A 9,526-nucleotide genomic window follows, 5' to 3' on the forward strand; every position below is an offset into this window, starting at 1 on the left:
GGCGAGCGACTCCTCTAGTAGGTTCGTGTCGCCGGCATTCAGCGCCTCCCTCTTCCCTGCTTCCATCACCAGCAGGCTCTGCCGGCGAGGGCGAGTTTGGTCCAGCCGCCGTCTCGAGCTTCCCTACCGTTAGCTCCACCATGGCCAGATACATGTCACTATAAAAGCCGTCCGGCGAGTTTGCCGGTCGCCGCTAGAGCTGCAAATTGGTACGCTGATGGTACCTATTAGCTGGGTTCGTGCGCTTTGCCGCGCCGTCGACAAAAAACTAACGTGCTTAGGCAAAAATAACTTTTCTCTTCTTCTTCCGAAATCTATAGCCAACACGCCAAAACTGAAGTGGTTAGGCAGAAAATACCTTTTCTCTCCGGAAATCCACAGCCAACACACACAAGCAAAAATGCTGACACCTTAATCTTTCGTTTCTCGTCACGCAGCCCTTGTCCTTTTTTTTAACACAACTTAAAATTAACGCATAACACTTCAGATTTCAAAGATATTACTTCCAACACTTCAGATTATTGATCACAAATATTTCACCTTCTTGGATCATATAGAAACGCAATCATCAATTATTATTTTACACAGGAAAAGCAATGAATTTGGTACCATACGTCCTCTCAGTGAACTTCCCAAATCGACCAAGATGACATCAATACATCATCCAGATATTCTGTAGCTCTGCATGTACATGTTTTGGATCCTCAAACCGAGAATACAAAACAACCATATGAATCCACATCTTTTATACATGGATTCGTATCCTTCCAACAAAATGTATTAAAAGTACAACGTCCCAAAGAAATTCAAAACGAAAAATCTGGAAGAAGTCGAAACTACATGCAGCAAACATTCATTCTCCTTGCCTTCTGTTGCTCCTTCCTCTACATCACTATGCCCCTGCAGCATAGAAGGTAATCTTCATTGGATGATATAGATTCCACAAACTTCTAACGTATATGCACAGAAAAGGAGGATATGAAACGAAACAGTAGCTACATGCATATGACCATACTAAGAACAAGGTATAGAATTAATCTAGGATACTTCATCCCGAGGAAACATGCTGAAGCGTATGTTCTTTCTCGGCTTCGTCAAATTCTGCTATCAATCAAGCATAATATAGGAGGAATTTTTTTATCACAACAATAAAATCTAGATAAATCAAAAGATAACAGAGTAATACAAACCTTCTCCGGAGAGAATATGCTTGCATCAACCATAAGAACAAAAAATTACCAAAAAATAAAACAAAATTCAAATCATAGCATGCAGATAACCTGGATTTATTAAAAATATGACATGAGCTCACCTTCCTGTACCTAATCTCATTAAACTGGATCCACATATACTCACCTTGAACTTGTTCTTATGGCTCACATTCTCGGTGTCGCGAACCTGCAGAAGGATGTTATCTACATGAAATTTGAGGTCCTTCAGAATCTTTGTAAAGCTCACGTCTCCAAGTCAGAGCAAATTGCTGAGACCTGTGTCAAATATGGAAAATGCCATTCCATCTGGGCATTGAGATGTCCATTTCTCGACATTGAAATCCCTATATTTTAACCCCACAAAGATAGCTGTCACGCTAAAATTCTTATCCTAGACATGCCAATCTAAGTCAGTAATAAAAATAGCACATTATATTGAATTTCTTTTCACATCACATAACCAGGTAAAGATCAGCAGAGAGAGGGACAAAAAAGAAGAGCACACATGTCTTGTATTCTGGTTGCAACTATGTAATCAACAATCCCAGAGCGTGTTTTACTTTCTAATTCTTCATCTTCCAGGAAGACAGATGAAATAGCATTGCATATACCACCAACTAAATCATCATTGCCCATTGGCCATGTAGGTTAACTACTATGAAATCATAGGTGATGTGTAACATTGGCAAGTGTTTTAGATGAAACATGGATATTTATGTGATGACATGTATCTTGTTTGGACTTAGTGTTTTGCTAGTGGTGTGCTGATCCATTAGTTTCTTATGTGAAAACATGGCGTGAGTTGTGTGAAACTTACCCTGAGTCAAGTCGTGGACTTGTGCTCGTATTGGTTATTTGTGTGTTCGCTTTCAGGTGTTGCCGGAGTTAGAGGAATGTGGTCGATGACGGGATCGAGGGACGAAGCTTGGGAGAAGTTGAGGCCGAGGATCAAGATCATGCGGGACGTTCGTGCGAAGGAACAATGAAAGTGAAGGCTACGATGATCTGGGAGGGCACCGGTTTGTCGTACGTTGTTTATACCGGATATGTATGGTATTGGAGATATTCGATACGTGATGGTCGAGTTTTGAAGACATCACAAGAAGAGTTGATGGCATGGAGTGGCATCGACGTGAAGATATGTAGGTCCAGCCATGGCTGGATGAGAGCTGTTTAAAGATTAAACAGTAGCGTCATGAAGATGGCATCGGATGGAAAAGTGGTCCACATCAAAGTTGTGCGCGTCGTCGAGACGAACAACTTTGCTTTTGGAGTCGTCGCAGTCCGAAGTCGTCTGTGGGTCCCACAGGAAGAATAACGACCGGGACAGAAGAGTTCGTGTTGGATTCGGGCTCGGTTTAGGGTCGCGAATTTTCCCTTATAAATAGAGGGCGTCCTAGTTAGGGTTTCAGCAAGGACGTGAGGGAAATCAGAGCTTTGGATCTAAATCAATTTTTGGATAGTTCTTGGATACATGGTTGCATCTTTTGTAATCGATCGACATCGTTGCAATAAAGAGATTCGTTAGCGGTGTCATCTCTGTTCTTCTCGGATCTTCGTGGATTCTTCGTGCTAGATCTTTCTAACACTTTGCTGCAGGTTTATCACGAGTTCATAATACTTTTCTGCAGGTTTACCACAAGATCAAGGAAGATCGCGATTACTTCATCTTTTTTGTTATTCCTCGAAATCGATTATAGATTAATTGTCGTAACTTTCTGTCAGCTGTTACTGATTTGATCATATCTTTTGATTGATATGTCCAATTGAGCTGATTCTTCTAGCGTTGGTTAGATAATTTCAATAACTTACTTTTGCATACTCATACGTATTTTTTGGTTCATCCAATCAAAAGTTACAGCTGTTTTACTATCACGGACAGAAAGGTGATTTATGGTTTGAACTTTCGGGAAAAGTTTTAATTTGCTTGCGCGCAATCATTCATCGCGCCCTCTGATTGCCTATCTCGATCTCACAATTGGTATCAGAGTAAGGTCTCTCTAATTTATCTTAACCGGTTGATTAGACTTGCTAGATATGGATAGGTATTCTACCAAACCCTGTGTGTTTGATGGTGTTGATTTTCAGTTTTGGAAGGCGAAGATGAAGGCATACATCATGACACAAAGCTACGCCATATGGAAGAAGATCGCCAAGCCCCATGAGCTTCCCGCGGACAATGTGATCACACCAACAAACTTGTTCCAGGTGGAGAACAACTACAAAGCGAGGAACTACATCATCCAAGGTCTACAACGAAGTGACTTCGACCGTGTCGCTCACCTTGCATCCGCTCATGAGGTATGGAACACACTTTGTAGTTATCATGAAGAATCAAACCCTGTTAAGGAGGTGCGTCAGGATATGTACAAAAATGAGTACATGAGATTTGAGATGAATACAGGTGAATCTTTGGATGAATTCTTTGCACGCTTTAATAAGATTCTCAGCAACTTACGTGCATTAGGTGTTACTTATACTGATGCTGAGGCTTTTAGGCAACTTTTGAGTGCATTAGATATGTCCATATGGGAGATGAAAGTTACATCTATTAGAGAATCTACTGTCATGAGCACACTTACACTTGATATTCTGTACTCAAAATTGAAAACTCATGAATTAGATATTTTTGCTAGGAGAACCGGTTCCAAATCAATTGCACTTGTTACTAACCCTGGCAGCTCTAATGATGGTACTTCTACATATTGCTATGCTCTGTCTTCTTTGTCTCAACTAATTGATGAACAACTAGAGCAATACCCAGAGGAAGAATTGGCATTCCTCACCTCTCGTTTTACACGTGCCCTGCAAAATGTTCGTTCAAGGAAGAGAGGTGGGAACAATGCTCCAAGGTGCTTTGAATGTGGTGATCCAAATCACTTTTTCCAAAATTGTCCTAAATTCTTATCCAAGATGGCGAAAGAAGAAAATGGAGAGGACAAGAAGAAGAAGCGTCCCTTCAACATCAAGAATAAAAAGAGGGGCGACTTTGCTCGAGCTGTGGCTCACAGTATTTTCTCTGTAATCAATGAATATGGTGAACCATGCTTGAGTGATGTGGATATCGAGTCTGATGAAGATGATGCATCCAAAGGCAAGCACGACATTAATGGGATGTGTCTTATGGCTAGCAATAAGAGTGCTACCTCCTGTGACGACTACGACAGTGACAACAACAATGAGGTAGAACTCTCTTATGACGAATTACTTAAAAGTGCTAGTAAATTGAGTTCCTTGCTTGATCATGCTACTAAAAGAATTAAGAAATATGACTTGAAAATTGCATCCTTGAATTCTGAAATTACTAAACTTAAGTTTATGATTCCTGATGATGATTCCTGCAAGTCTTGTGATTCTATATATTCTGAGCTTACCTCTTTGCGTTCTATTCATGATGATACTGTTGATAAGCTTAGAGTTGCATTAGAAAACAATGAGAAACCTATTGTGCATAAACGTAAACATATTAATGATGCTAGCATGGATACTTCTGATTTGACAGATTCAACTTCTTGTAATAATTGTCATATTCTTGAATTGAAGTTGAAAGATGCAAATGCTAGGGTTTCTCATGTTGAAAATGTTTTACATATCCATGAGGTTTCTTTGTGCGCTAATTGTAAAAGTGGAAAACAAATCATTGATGGTGTTTGTGATAATTGTATTGCCTTGTCTCATCAAGTTAATTATTTACACGCGTCTTTGCAGAAATTTTCTAGTGGGCACAAAAATCTGAATATGATTTTAGATAAGTCTAAAGTGAGTAAAAACAAGACCGGCCTCGGTTTTAATACACATGCTCATTTTAAGGCTAATCCACCCACTATTGTTAAGTCACTTGGCACTGGAATTTTTGAAATATCTAACAAGCCAACCAATGTGATTTTTAAATCTGCTGGCATCATGTTTAATGATACTTCAACAATTGCAAATGTAGGTCATATATCACATGCTAAACCTGAAAGTAGGTACACTTGCACTTATTGTAATAAACCTGGACATGGTGTAGGTTCTTGTTTTAAACTAGCTAGAGTAATTCAAAAAGAAAGAAAAAACAAGCTAGATCTAATTCCTTGAAGGCACATTATGCTCATGATAAAAGTACTACTCCCCGTTATGTGCCTAGGGTGAATGTTTCACCTTCCGTTTCAACTTGCACGAGACACGTACAATCTATCCCAATGTATAAGGAAACTCGTGCTTTGCCTACTCGTCGTGTATCTCAGTACTGGATACCTAAAAGTTTTTTATCTAACCCCAGTACGGAGATCTCGGCATGTGTTTGTTGTTTGGAGGCACTTCACTTGAGAAAGGGGAACATATGGCTAGTGGATTCCAGTTGTTCTCGTCACATGACCGGTGATAAAAATTGGTTCTCCTCCCTCACACGTGCATCTCGGGCTGAAAGTATAATTTATGGAGATGCTTGTACCTCTACTATTGTGTCGAAAGTCCTCTTATTCGTAATGCAGGAACATATGTTCAGGGGGAGGAAATATTTTTAGAGGTCATACCCTTATTGGTGCACGTTGGGTATTATGTTATTTTTCGCAACAAGGCTAGGTTTGAAGCTTACCCACGCGCATCACATCTACAAGTTGTCAAAAGGATTTTCAGGTATCTACATGGCACCCTATGTTTTGGCATTAGGCTTCTACTTGCTCTAGTATTATATTGCGTGCATTTACGGATGTTGATTTTGAAGGTTGTAGAATTGATAGAAAGAGTACATCTGATACATGCTTATTTTTGGGTGATTCTTTAGTACTTTGGTCTTCTAAGAAACAAAGTTCTGTTGCACAGTCTACTGCTGAAAGTGAATATGTAGCTGCTGCTTGCTGTTGCTCACAGATTTTATGGATAATAGCTACAATGAAAGATTATGGGGTTATTTTAGAAAGTGTACCACTTTATTGTGATAACACTAGTGCTATATGTATTGCTAAAAACCCGGTGCAACATTCTAGAACTAAGCACATAGATATAAGATATCATTTTCTTAGAGATCATGTTGAAAAAGAAAATGTTGTGCTCAACTTTATATATACCGAACGTCAATTGGCAGACATTTTTACTAAACCATTGGATTCTTCTCGGTTTGCTTTTCTTCAAGGTGAACTTGGAGTAATCAAACCATACGGGATGGTTTGAGGGGGAGTGTGTTCTTCTTGTACGATATGTAAAATATCTTTTCAGTTGCTTCTTTTTCGTTCTTTTATCTTTAATAAATAAAAAATCTGAAAAAGTAATGAGCATTGTATTCCATCCTGAAATGAAATTTTTGCAACCACGTTTATGTTTTGAGGACATTGTCATTTTATATATATGCTCGTATGAAATAGTCTATCACATGACTTCTAATATGAATGATAATTTGAACTAAATCTTGTCATGGTTAAAATTTGTTAGCTATTTTGGTATTAGATACTTAATTACTAGCAATGATGAAAATATAATGGTATCAAGGTTCCAAATATACAAAGACACGTGGTGTCAAGCAATTTTTACTAAATAAATATGCCAATGTCGCACTACATCTTCACGAGACTGCTTACCATTGCACTTTGGTATGAACTTGAAGGTTGCTGTGTTTATTGAAACCTTTGTCTTAAGCTTCTGATTGCTTACCATTGCCTTAAGCTTCTGATTGTTAATCATTGCACTCTGGACATAGACTTGGCATGGTGTTTTAAATATAGGCTTGGCAAGGTTGAATTGACTTGGCATATAAATTTAATGAAAATAAATATTATGCTTTTATAAAGTGCTTTGTTTAATGTAATGTGCTGCAAGTTATTTTGTATTCAAGTATTGATGTAGTTGACAGGGGGAGACCATGTCTTGCAATAAATCGTAAAAATACTTGATTTTTAGTCATGTGTACATTACATCATACTTATATACATGTCGAGGACAACTACTTTTTATATGACTTGGATGCACAATTATCATGTTCATGATGTTTCATAATGCTCATTACAACAAAGAAAAATGAAAAATGACAAAAAAAATCGCTTTTAGTTTAAAGAAACTTTTTTTTGAAGCGGGGAAAATATTTTTATGTGGTTTTGATGAAATTCATTGTCAAAGGGGGAGAGATTTCAACACATATACATACCATATTTTACCTTTATTGGTGTTTCTTCAATTTTTTGAGGTTTTTTATTTTTCTTTTCAAAACCTTGAAAATCTAAGAGTTAAGTGAATGTGTATGCCAATCAATGTTCAATGTCTAGTGTTGTTAAGGAAATGTTACCAATGTTTTCATCAAGGGGGAGATTGTGAAATCATAGGTGATGTGTAACATTGGCAAGTGTTTTAGATGAAACATTGATGTGGATACTTTGGATAATATGGATATTTATGTGATGACATGTATCTTGTTTGGACTTAGTGCTTTGCTAGTGGTATGCTGATCCATTAGTTTCTTATGTGAAAACATGACGTGAGTTGTGTGAAACTTACCCTGAGTCAAGTCGTGGACTTGTGCTCGTACTGGTTATTTGTGTGTTCGCTTTCAGGTGTTGCCGGAGGTAGAGGAAGGGGGTCGATGACGGGATCGAGGGACGAAGCTTGGGAGAAGCTAAGGCCGAGGATCAAGGTCATGCGGGACGTTCGTGCGAAGGAACAACGAAAGTGAAGGCTACGATGATCCGGGAGGGCACCGGTTTGTCGTACGTTGTTTATACCGGATATGTACGGTATTGGAGATATTCGATACGTGATGGTCGAGTTTTGAAGACATCACAAGAAGAGTTGATGGCATGGAGTGACATCGACGTGAAGATATGTAGGTCCAGCCGTGGCTGCATGAGAGCTGTTTAAAGATTAAACAGTAGCGTCATCAAAGATGGCGTCGGATGGAAAAGTGGTCCACATGAAAATTGTGCGCGTCGTCGAGGCGAAAAACTTTGCTTTTGGAGTCGTCCCAATCCGAGGTCTACTGTCGATTGTGTATTAATTTTTGTTATTTCTCGAAATCGATTATAGATTAATTTTCGTAACTTTCTGTCAGCTGTTACTGATTTGATCATATGTTTTGATTGGTAAGTTCAATTGAGCTGATTCTTCTTGCGTTGGTTAGATAATTTCAATACTTTTTTTTTGCATACTCATACATATTTTTTGGTTCATCCAATCAAAAGTTTTGGCTTTTTTACTATCACGGACAGAAAGGTGATTTAGGATTTGAATTTTCGGAAAAAGTTTTAATTGGATTCCGCGCAATCATTCGCCCCTCTCTCTGATTGCCTATCTCGATTTCACAACTTCAACCAACAGATAAACAATCCAGAGTTGCTTTGTTACCAACAGAAGAGATCTCACATATGATCACCACAGAAAGGTGGATTTGTGCGCAGAGAGGGGGCGGGGAGACGCTGGAGTAGGCCGCCGGCGACGGCGGATGGGCTGCTGAGCCGTGGCGCGTGGAAGGACCGCAACAGCTCACTCGCCAGTCCAGGCACCAGTAAAGCAGAAGCCCCCAAACGGCCACCAGCACTAGAAACGCACGCAGCTACAGCACCTCCACACTCCACGTACAGAACCTGGGAAAAGCACGTAAAGAAAGACCTTCGGTCCCACCCCACTCCAGCAATCAACATCACCGAAGACAAAAGGAAACAAACCAAAGCAGACTGACGCTGCAGAGACTACCAACCTACTCTATTTATACAGCCCGGCAGAAGACGCTCGAACGATTTTATCGACCAAAAAGGCACCAGCGCAGGTACTCTGGAAATATCGGGGAGACACGCGCCGTCTTGCATGCACAACCACCGCATCATCGCATGGGCGAATAGAAAAAACAGAAGGCACCAGCAAGCTAACCGCACCGCAACTGGACGCTGGACGCCTGACAGTGGTTTTTTTTTTGAAAGAAGCCTGACAGTGGTTCAACAGGCCAAACCCGGCCCACAGCCATCGACCGAACAGCGAACCTGGTCTAACCGATGCACCAGAGCAAAAGGAAATGAACCGCGCCTCGGCCTTAGGATTTGGATGTTACGTGATCCCGGTGATAGCAAAACTACGTGCTCCCTCCGTTCAACAAAAGATGTTTCAAGTTTGTCAAAATTTGAATGTTTTAGGCATGAATTAGTGTATAAATGCATTCAAATTTAGTCAAAATTGAGACATCTTTTATTTTACGGAGGAAGTACTTATATTTGAAGAGCTGCCTTTTGGCATGTTCATTTTCTAAGATATTTGACTATTTGAGGCTTCTTCAGTGTTCCCTTCTCACTTGATGCTCTTCTGAAAATGGAGTACTAGGATATTTAATTATTTTAATAAAAGACAACAGGGAATGCCTG

Source organism: Brachypodium distachyon, chromosome 1 (assembly GCF_000005505.3).
Source record: "Brachypodium distachyon strain Bd21 chromosome 1, Brachypodium_distachyon_v3.0, whole genome shotgun sequence".
Taxonomy (NCBI): Eukaryota; Viridiplantae; Streptophyta; class Magnoliopsida; order Poales; family Poaceae; genus Brachypodium; species Brachypodium distachyon.